The sequence below is a fragment of the Crocuta crocuta genome, unplaced genomic scaffold, assembly GCF_008692635.1.
Source record: "Crocuta crocuta isolate KB4526 unplaced genomic scaffold, BGI_CrCroc_1.0 scaffold190, whole genome shotgun sequence".
Lineage (NCBI taxonomy): Eukaryota > Metazoa > Chordata > Mammalia > Carnivora > Hyaenidae > Crocuta > Crocuta crocuta.
This window is the reverse complement of record NW_027527955.1, coordinates 1074915-1085715: the sequence shown is the minus strand read 5'-3', so window position 1 is coordinate 1085715 and position 10801 is coordinate 1074915.

Below are 10801 nucleotides of genomic sequence, written 5' to 3'. Positions count from 1 at the left end.
TGCAACAGGTCCATAACCTAGTCTCATTTTTAAAGTGTTTTTTAATGAAAATATTCAAATATCAAAAGTACTTTATAGTGGGGTGCCTGGTAGCTCAGTCGGTTAAGCTTCTGACCTCGGCTCAGGTCATGATCTTGCATTTGTGGGTTTGAGCCCCACATCAGGCTCTGTGCTGACAGCTCAGAGCCTGGAGCCTGCTTCAGATTCTGTGTCTCCCTCTCTGTCTGCCCCTCCCCCATTCACATTGTGTCTCTTTCTCGAAAATAAATAAAACTTTTTAAAAATTACAAAAAAGTACTTTACAGTAAATACTCCTATATCTACCACATAGAATCTACTTTAGCATTTTACTATACCTGATTTTTCAGTCTGTTCATGTATCCATTCCTCTGCCCATCCTTCATTTTAGTTTTTTTAAATGTTTTCAAAGTAAATACAGACAGTAACATTTCATCCTAAATCTGTCACCATGCATATCATTAGACCAATGTTTTGTTTGCAGTTCTATTTTTTCTATTGATGTACAATTTTTTCTTTTCAAATGTTTTGTTAATATTTACTTTTGAGAGAGAGAGGGAAAGCACAAATGCATGCATGCAGAGGAACGGCAGAGGGAGGGAGACGGAAGATCCTAAGTGGGCTCCACACTGACAGCAGAGAGCCCGATGTAGGGTTCAAACTCAAGAACTGTGAGATCATGACCTGAACCAAAGCTGGACCCTTAATTGAACCACCGACACACCCCTTGATATACAATTTAGATGCAATGTACTGCACATATTTTTAGTGTACATTTACTATATTTTAGTAAATGCATACATGCATAAACTATGTAACCCAAACACCTATTGAGATATAGAACATTAACATTACTTCTTTTTTATTACTGAAGTATAGTTGACGTATCCTGTTATATTTCAGGTGTATACCATGATGATTCAACATTTCTATACATTATTCGGTGCTGACCATGGTTAAGTGTAGTCACCATCTGTAACCATACAAAGTTTTTATGATATTGACTCTTTCCTATGTTGTACTTTTCATCATATTTATTTGATAATACAAGTGTATACCTCTTAATACCCTTTACCTATTTTATCCATCTCTGCGCCCACCTCTCCTCTGGCAACCATCAACGTATCCTTTGTATTTAAGAGTCTTTTTGCTGGATACCAGGTATTCTGATTGGTGTGAGGTGATGTCTCATTGTGGTTTTGATTTGCATTTCCTGAAGATGAGTGATGTTTAGCATCTTTTCATTAGACTGTTGACCATCTGTATGTTTTCTTTGAAAAACTGTAAATGCATGTTCTCTGCCCTTTTCAAATTGGATTATTTGTTGTTGTTGTTTTGGTATGAGTTATATGACAACCTTATATATTTCGTACATTAAGTCTTTATTGGATGTATTATTTACAAATATCTTCTCCCACTCAGTTAGTTTTTTTCATTTTGCTGGTGGTTTCCTTGACTGTGCAAAAGGTTTTTATTTTGGTTTAGTCCCACTATTTTTCCATTTGTTTCCTTTGCCTGAGGAGGCCTATCTAGAAAAATGTTTCTAATGATGATGTCAAAGTGTTTATTGCCTTTGTTTTCTTCTAGGAGTCCTATGGTTTCAGGTCTCACATTTAGGTCTTTAACTAACATTGAGTTTACTTTTATGTATGATGTAAGAATGTGGTTCAGTTTCATTCTTTTATGCTGTCCAGTTTGCCTAACACCATTTGTTGAAGACCGTATCTTTCTTTCTCATGATATATTCTTGCCTCCTTTGTCATAGGTCAATTAATCATGTAAGTGTGGGATTATATCTGGATTCTATTATGTTCAATTGATCATGTGTCTTTTTTTCGCCACTAACATACTGCTTTTATTACTATAGCTTTGTGGTATATTTTGAAAGATGGGATTTTAATATTTAAAGCTTTGTTCTTTATCATGATTGCTTTGGCTATTTGAGGTCTTTTGTGGTCCCAGATCAGTTTTAGGATTATTTTAGTTCTGTAAAACATGTGTGGAAAGGGATTGCATTGAATCTTTAGAATGTTTTGGGTAGGATGCATATTTTAACAACATTAATTCTTCTAGTTCATGAGCATCATCTCTTTGTATCATTTTCATTTTCTTTCATCAGTGTTTTAAAGTTCTTAGAGTATAGGTCTTTTTCCTCCATGGTTAAATTTATCCCTAGGTACTTATGATTTTTGGTGTAGTTGTAAATGGGATTATTTTCTTAATTCCCTTTTAAGCCATATCATTATTAGTATATAGACATGCAACAGATATTAGCATATTAACTTTGTATCCTGCAACTTTACTGAATTCATTTAGTGGGTCTAATAGATTTTAGTGCACTCCTTAGGGTTTCAATATGTAGTATCATGTCATATTCAAATAGTGACAGTTTTACTTATTCTTTACCAATTTAGATGAATTTTCTTTTTATTGTCTGGTGTAGCTAGAATTTCCAGTAATCTGTTGAATAAAAGTGGTGACAATGAATATCCTTGTCTTCCTGATGTTAGAAGAAATATTTTCAGGTTTTCATCATTGAATATGATGTTAGTAGTGGTTTTTCTTAAAATTTTTTAAAAATGTTTTATTTATTTCTAGGAGAAAGAGATAGACAGCGTGAGCAGGGGAGGGTCAGAGAGAGAGGGAATGACAGACTCTGAAACAGGCTCCAGGCTCTGAGCTGGCAGTCAACACAGAGCCCGACACGGGGCTCGAACCCACGAACCGTGAGATCATGACCTAAGCGAAAGTCGGATGCTTAACCGACTAAGCCACCCAGGCGCCCCAGTGGTGGTTTTTCATATATGGTGTTTATGATGTTGAGGTATATTTCCTCTAAAACCAAATTGTTTGTTTTTAAATCAAATTGTTTGTTTTTAAATCATGAGTGGATGCTTTTATTGGTCAAATGCCTTTGGTGTATCTATGGAGATGATGGTTTTTCTCATTCCTCTTGTTAATGTGATCTAGCACGTTGATTGACCTGCAAATATTAAACATCCTTGCAAATCTGGAGCAAATCCCCCTTGATCATAATGAATGAGACTTAAAAATTCTTTTATAGTTTATTGTCAAGTTGGTTTCCATATAACACCCAGTGCTGATCCCAGCATGTGCCCTCCTCCATGCCCATCACCCATTTTCCCCTCTCTCCCACCCCTATCAACCCTCAGTTTGTTCTCAGTATTTAAGAGTCTCTTATGGTTTGCCCCTCTCCCCCTCCTTAATTATTTTTTTCCCTTCTCCATCACCATGGTCCTCTGTTAAGTTTCTCCTGTTCCACATATGACTGAAAACATATGGTATCTGTCCTTCTCTGCCTGACTTATTTCACTCAGCATAACACCCTGGAGTTCCATCCACTTTGCTACAAATGGCCAGATTTCATTCTTTCTCATTGCCTTGTAATATTCCATTGTATATATAAACCACATCTTCTTGATCCATGAATGAGCCTTTTAAAGTATTGTTGAATTCAGGGGTGCCTGGGTAGCTTAGTTGGCTGAGTGTCTGACTTTGGCTTAGATCATGATCTCATAGTTTGTAGGTTCAAGCCCCACCTCAGGCTTTACGCTGAGAGTGCAGAACCTGCTTTGGATTCTTTTTCTCCTTTCTCTGACCCTATCCCACTCAAAAAATAAACATTAAAAAATAAGACATTGTTGAATTCAGTTTGCTTATATATATATGTGTGTGTATATATATATATATACATACACATACATATAGTCTTGTTGAGTGATGGTGAACATCTTTAACTTTTGTTTATCTGGGAAACTCTTAATCTGTTTTCAATTCTGAATGATAAACTTGACTGCTGGAGTATTCATTGTGGTAAGTTTTTTTCCTTTCAGAACTTTGAAAACATCATATCTTCTGGCCTGCAAAGTATCTGCTGAAAAATGGGCTGTGAGCCTTATAGGATTTTCCTTGTATAGGTAACTGTTTTCTCTTCCTACTTTTAAAATTCTCTTTATCATTCCTTTTTGCCATTTAAATTATCATGTATATTCGTTTGGACTTTCTTAGATTTATCTTATTAGGGTCCCTTTGCTTCCTGGACCTGGATATCTGTTTTGTTCTCCCAGGTTAGGGAAGTTTCAGCTGTTTCTTCAGGTAGGTTTTCTGCTTCCTTCCTTCCCTCTCTCTCCTCAGATCCCTATACTTTGAATGTTGAAGAGTTCCTTTGAACCTATTCTCATTTTTTATTACTGATTTTTCCTTTTTACTGTTGCGGTTGGTTGCTTCCCATCACCCTGCCTTCCAGGTTGCTAATTCACCATTCTGCATCCTCTTGTCTGCTATTGATTCCCTTTCTGTATTCTGCCGTTTAGTTATTGGGTTCTTCTCTTTTGACTAGTTCTTTTTATACTTTCTGTGTCTCTGTTGAAATTCTCACTGATGTATTTGCTTTTCTCTCAAGTGAGAAGTATCTTTATGGCCTTTCCTTTGAAATCTTTCAGGCATATTGCTTCTCTCCATTTCATGCGGCTCTTTTTCTGTGATGTTTGTGTTGTTCTTTCATTGGGGGAGACAGTCTTCTGTGTCCCCACTTTCTCTTTGTTTCTACATTAGGGACGTAAGCTACTATTCATGGTCCAGAATGTAGCAGCCTTGTGTAGAAGGGATCCTGTGGTGCCCTGTAGTGTAGCACTCCCTGGTCACCAAAACTAGGCTTTTCAGGGTTGCCCATCCACTGTGTGGGCTGCATGTGCTCCCCCTCTGTGGCTGAGGTGAGATTGCTATGGGCACTCTGGTGGTAGGGGCTGTTCTTCAGCCCAACTAACTCCAGTGACCTACTTTGTCTTCTGTGGGGATACTAGGCAGAATTTGCTTCCTAAACTGTTTAGAGACCCAGCTTTAGCTACCTGAATTCACTGGTGCGTGGGGTCAGCACTCAGACTAGCTGTCTGCAAGTAGCCTCTGTCACAGCTGCAGGCACACTGAAGGGCAAGGCTTGCTTTCTGCACAGCCAGCTAAAAGGCCCAACTGTAGGAAATGCAAGCACGCTTGTGTGTGTAGTTATTTCCCCACCTCCTCAGGGCAGGAATCACTTTGATATGCTGGTCTGGTCAGGCCATAGCTGCCTTCTGGGAGTGGAGGGGCAGGATCCACTTTGTAGGGGCACCTTCCATGCCCTGTGGGTTGGGTGGGGCAGGACTACAGTGGTGTGTTGGGGCAGCGCATGTAGTGTTGGTGAGGTAAAGATTATTAGAACTAGCTCCTCCCTAGGCTGGGGTAGGGCATAAAAAATGGTGCCTATCAACACTTCTTCTCAGAGAAATCTTCTGCAGATCCCTACTTTTCAGGTACCCTTTCTAAAATTAGTCAGTAAATCTCCTTCATGTATACCTTGGGTGTTTTTCAAGCTGTAGCTTCTGTGCTGTGTCTCAGGTCAAATTTAGTGAGATGGCTTTTTTAGAGTAGGGGATCAGTCTCCTATCACCCTCAGGCTCTTGTGGAGTTAAGCTCCACTGACTTTTAAAGCTCTTAGTGGTAAGCCCTTATGATTTTCAAATCCAGATGTCAGGGAACTCATCCTTCCAGTGTGGGTCTCCAGGCTGGGGGTGCCCAGTGTGAAGTCTGATCCCCTTGCTTCTCAGTGATTGTAATGGCCCTCCTGTTTGTGGTTAGTCACTCTGGCAGTTTCCTTAACCAAGTGTCTGCCCCTCCTGTCTTTTTGATGTGGCCTTTTCTCTATGACTTAGCTATGAAAGATCTGTTCTGCCAGTCTTCAGTCACATTCCAAGTTAGTTTCATTGATGTAGTTACTGCCTTGGTGTGCCCGTGGGATGAAGTGAGTTCAGAATCCTTCTATTCTGCTATCTTCCCAACTTCCCTATCTTCTTATTAAAAACATTGTTTTCCCAGCTTGGTTACTTCCAGTATTCTGTCTTTCAGATCACTGCTCTATTCCTCTGCATCCTTTAATCTGCTGTTGATTCCCTTTAGTGTGTTTTTCATCATTGTTTTCTTCAACTCTATTTCTTGTTTATATTTTTTTCTATCTCTTTGTTGAAGTTCTCACTGATTCATCCATTTTTCTGTAAGTCTGGTGAATATCTTTATGACCATTACTTGGAATTCTTTATCAGATAGCTTATCTCTATTTTGTGTAGTTATTTTTGTGAAGTTTTGTACTGTTTTTTCATTTGGAGCATATCTTTCCTCTCATGTTGACTTTCTTGGTTTCTATGCATCTGGCAAAACAGCTACCACTCTCAGTATTGAAAGCGTAGCCTTGTGGAGAAACATCCCCTGTGTGGATGGCATGTATTTGTCAGCTTTGGCCAGCTGGCTGGAGCATGATCAGGTGCAGATGGAGGATTTGGGGCACTTTGCACCAGGGATTCTCTGGTGGGATGGCTAGAGCTGGAGTGGGCATAGGCTGGGGCTTTGTATGTGGGGGCGTGGGTGAAGCAGAAGCCGGCATGTACCAGCGATGTCGTAAGGTGCTCCACTTACAGACTACCTTAGTGAGAGTGGCTGGAGCTGCAGTGGGCATACATCATGGCTGTTAAGGTGTGTGCCACCCAAAGGCAGTTGTGGTGGGATGGTTGAGGCTGGGGTGTGTTCTGGCAGGTGGCTGCCTTGGGATGATAGCTAGAACTGGTGTGGGCTAGGGGTCTGGGGCTTGCAGAGGTGGCTACATGGCGAGAGCCTCTGTGGCCTGCTTTTGCCCTTGCTAACAGATGGAGGGGCATGAACAGTGAGGCTTGGCAGCACTCATGAGCGCAGAGAGAGTTGCAGCCATTTTCCCACACTGTCTGGCAGAAGCTCTAGAGTTATAAATGAGTTTCCTTCACTTACAGTCTAGTTGCCCTTTAAACTGCTGTCTTTTTTGTTTTACTTTATTGTGCCTTAAGTTAGGGAAATCCGAGCATGGTTCCCCCCCCCCCCCATTTTTTTATTTTAGAGAGAGAATACGAGTGGGGGAGAGGGGCAGAGGGAGAGGGAGAAAGAATCTTTAAAAAAATTTTTAATGTTTATTTCTTTTTAGAGAGAGAGTGTGAGTGGGGGTAGAGCAGGGAGAGAGGGAGACACAGAATCTAAAGCAGACTCCAGGCTCTGAACTGTCAGCACAGAGCCCAATGAGGAGGCTCAAACTCACAAAGTACAAGATCATGACCTGAGCCAAAGTTGGATGCTTAACGAAGTGGACTGAGCCACCCAGGTACCCTGAGAGAGTAATAATCTTAAGCAGGCTTCACTGAGTGTGGAGCCCAATGTGGGGCTTGATCGCACAACCCTGGGATCATGACCTAAGCTAAAATCAAGAGTCAGAAGCTCAACCAACAGAGCCACTCAGGCACCCCGATCATGGTCCCTTTTAATGCTATCCCTTCCTACTGCATTTTGTAGGGTCAGGTGTGGAATTTCCATCAGTACCAGGCATCTGTCACTCCTGCTGTTCTTTGTGTGGTTCCCCTATTCTTTGTTGTGCAGAAGATGTTCAGTCAGCCCTGTTTCTCTTTAAGGAGAAATTATTCCATATGTAAGTGTTGATTTGGTATGTTCATGGGGGTAGGTGAGTTCAGGGACTTCTAATGCTGCCATTTTGGACCGCCTTTTTCCTCCTTGTAATGTATTATTGAATTCATTTTGCTGATATTTTCTCGGAATTATTCATCAGTGTCCATCTGGGATAATGGCCTGCAGTTTTCTTCATAGTGTTTTTGGTTTAGGTGCCTGGATAATGCTGGCTTCAGAGAATGGGCTTGGAAGAATTCCTTCTTCAAATTATGTTTGGTAGAATCCATCTGGTCCTGGGTCTTTGTTTGGAGTTTGATTACTGACTCAGTTCCATTACTAGGAATTGGTTTCTTCAGATTTTCTTTTTCCTGATTCAGTCTTAGAAGATTGTATGTTTCTAGAATTTTCTCTATTTTTTCTTGTCCAATGTTTGGCATATAATTATTTGTAGCATTCTTTTAAGATCCTGTGTACTTCCATGGTATCAGATGCAACTTCTTTTTCATTTCTGAATTTATTTGGATCCTCTTTTTTCCCCAATGTTTGCTAAACATTATCAATTTTATCTTTTCAAAAAGCTAATCTCTTAGTTTCATTAATCTTTCCTTTTTATCTTTGTTGCATATATTTTTGCTCTGATTTTTTTTTTTTTTTTTTTTACTTTATCCTTCCAAGTTTCTAAGTTTTGGTTTTGTATGTCCTTTTTGTACCTACTTTAGGTATAAAATTAGGATGAGAGTTTTGTTTTCTTGAAGTTGGCCTGCATTGCTACAAACTCCCTCTTGGAACTGCCTCTTCTGTGTCCTGTCCTGTAGATTTCAAAGCAGTGTGTTTTCATTTTCATTCATCTCCATGTATTTTGTTATTCCTTCTTTGATTTCTTTGTTGACTCCTTGGTTGTTTAGGAGCATATTGTTTGGTCTCCACATGTTTGTGTTTTTAAAATTTTCTCTGTGCAGTTGATTTCCAGCTTCATGTATTTGCGGTCAGGAAAGACATTTTAGTATTATTTCAATTTTCCTAAATTCATTGAGACTTTTTGTGTCCTAATATCTGTCCTGGAGAATATTCCATATGCACTTGCAAAGAATGTGTATTCTCCTGCTTTTGGATGGAGTATTCTGTATATAACTATTTAGTCCTTTTGGTGTAAACCAAAACTTTTGGGTTTTTTTTGAATGATGTTTGGTCATTCAAAGTCAATGTTTCCTTAATTTTTCTGTCTGGAAAATCTATCCATTAATGTAAGTGGGATATAAAATCCCCTGCTGTTACACTATTGTCAATACCTCTCTTCGTATCTGTCATTAAGTGTATTATATATTTAGGTGCTTCTAATCTGGGTACATAAATATTTACAACTGTGCATCTTCTTGTTGGATTTATCCATTGATTATTATGTATGCTGTCCTTTGTCTCTTGGTATAGCCTTTATTTATTTAAAAAAATGTTCATGTTGATTTTTGAGAGAGAGCGAGAGAGTGCGAGCATGCGTGAGAGAGAAAGTGAGTGGGCGGGGCAGAGAGAGAAGGAGACACAGAATCTGAAGCAGGCTTCAGGCTTTGAGCTGTCAGCACAGAGACTGACGTGGGGCTTGAACCCAAAGACCACAAGATCATGACCTGAGCTGAAGTCACGACTGACTGAGCCATGTGGGTGCTCCCCAGTCTTTGTTTTAAAGCCTATTTTGTCTGATATAAATATTGCTTCTCCAGCTTTCCTTTCTTTTCCATTTCCATAGACTATCTTTTTCCATCCCTTTACTTTCAGTTTGTATGTGTCTTTAGGTCTGAAGTGAGTCTCTTGTAGGCAGCCTATAGATAGGTCTTTTTTTTTTTTTAAATCCATTTAGTCATCCTGTATCTTTTGATTGGAACATTTAGTCCATCTACATTTAAATTAATTATTGATAGGTATCTATTTATTGCCTTTTATTAATTGTTTTCTGGTTGTTTTGTAGTTCTCTCTTGTGATTTGATAACTTTCTTTAGTGTCATGTTTGAATTCCTTTCTGTTTTTTGTGTATCAATTATAGGTTTTTGGCTTATGGTTACATGAGGTTCATGTATACAAATGTATGTATGTAGCAGTCTATTTTAAGTAGGTGGTCCTATAAGTGTCAACGCATCCTGAAGGCACTACATTTTAACTTGCCTTGCTCCCCATGTTTTGTCTCTTTGATATCTTTTTTACTTAGACGATCTCTTAACTAATTATTGGAGGTTTAGTTTTTACGACTTTTGTGTTTTAACCTCATCTTAGCTTTTTAACTGGTTGACTCACTACTTTTTATATATGTTTACTTTTACCACTGAGATTTGTCGTTCAAATATATCTTTTTAAATGTTTATTTTTGAGAGAAAGAGAGTATGAGCAGAGGAGCAGCAGAGGGAGAGGGAGGTAGAATCTGAAGTAGGCTCCAGGCTCTGAGCTGTCCGCACAGAGCCCAATGCGGGTCTCGAACCCACGAACCGCGAGATCATGACCTGAGCCAAAGTCAGATGCTTAACTGACTGAGCCACCCAGGTGCCCCTCAAATATTTTCTTATTGTCTTTTCTTTTTTGCTTAATGTAATCTTTAATATTCTTATGAAGCTGGTTTAGTGGTGATGAACTTCTTTAGATTTTGCTTATCTGGTTAACTCTTGATCTCCTCTTCAATTCTGAACAAAAACCATTCTGAGTAGGGTATCTTTTCTTTTTTTTTATAAGTGGTCCCCCCCACCCTTTAGTATTTTGAGTATATCATGCCTATCACTTCTGACCTGCAAAGTTTATGCTGAAAAATAAGGTGATAGTCTTCTGGTGGTTTCCTTATATACAAATAATTTTTTTCTTTGAAATTTTTCTTTTATCTTTGGATTTTGACATTTTTATTATAATATCCCTTGATGTGGAGTGGATCTCTTTGGACTTATCTTGTTTGGGACACTCTACGCTTCTTGTACCTGCACGTTGTTTCCTTATTTTAGGGTGTTTTTCACCTATTCTATCTTTAAATATGTTTTCTGCTCCTTTTTCTCTTCTCATGTGATCTTTATATAGTGCAAATGTTAGTATGCTTGATGTTATCCCAGAGCTATGTCAATCTATTCTTATGTCCAAAAACATCTTTCTTTTGCTGTTTAGTTTGGGTGATTTACACTACCTGTCTTCCAGATTGCTAATCCATTCTTCTCTATTATCTAATCTGTTTATTCCCTCAGTGTATTTTTCATTTGTTACCGTAGTCTTGAGATTTGATTGGTACCTTCTTCTGTTTTCTCTTTGTCGAAGTTCTGTGTTTATCCATTCTCCTAAATTCAGTAAG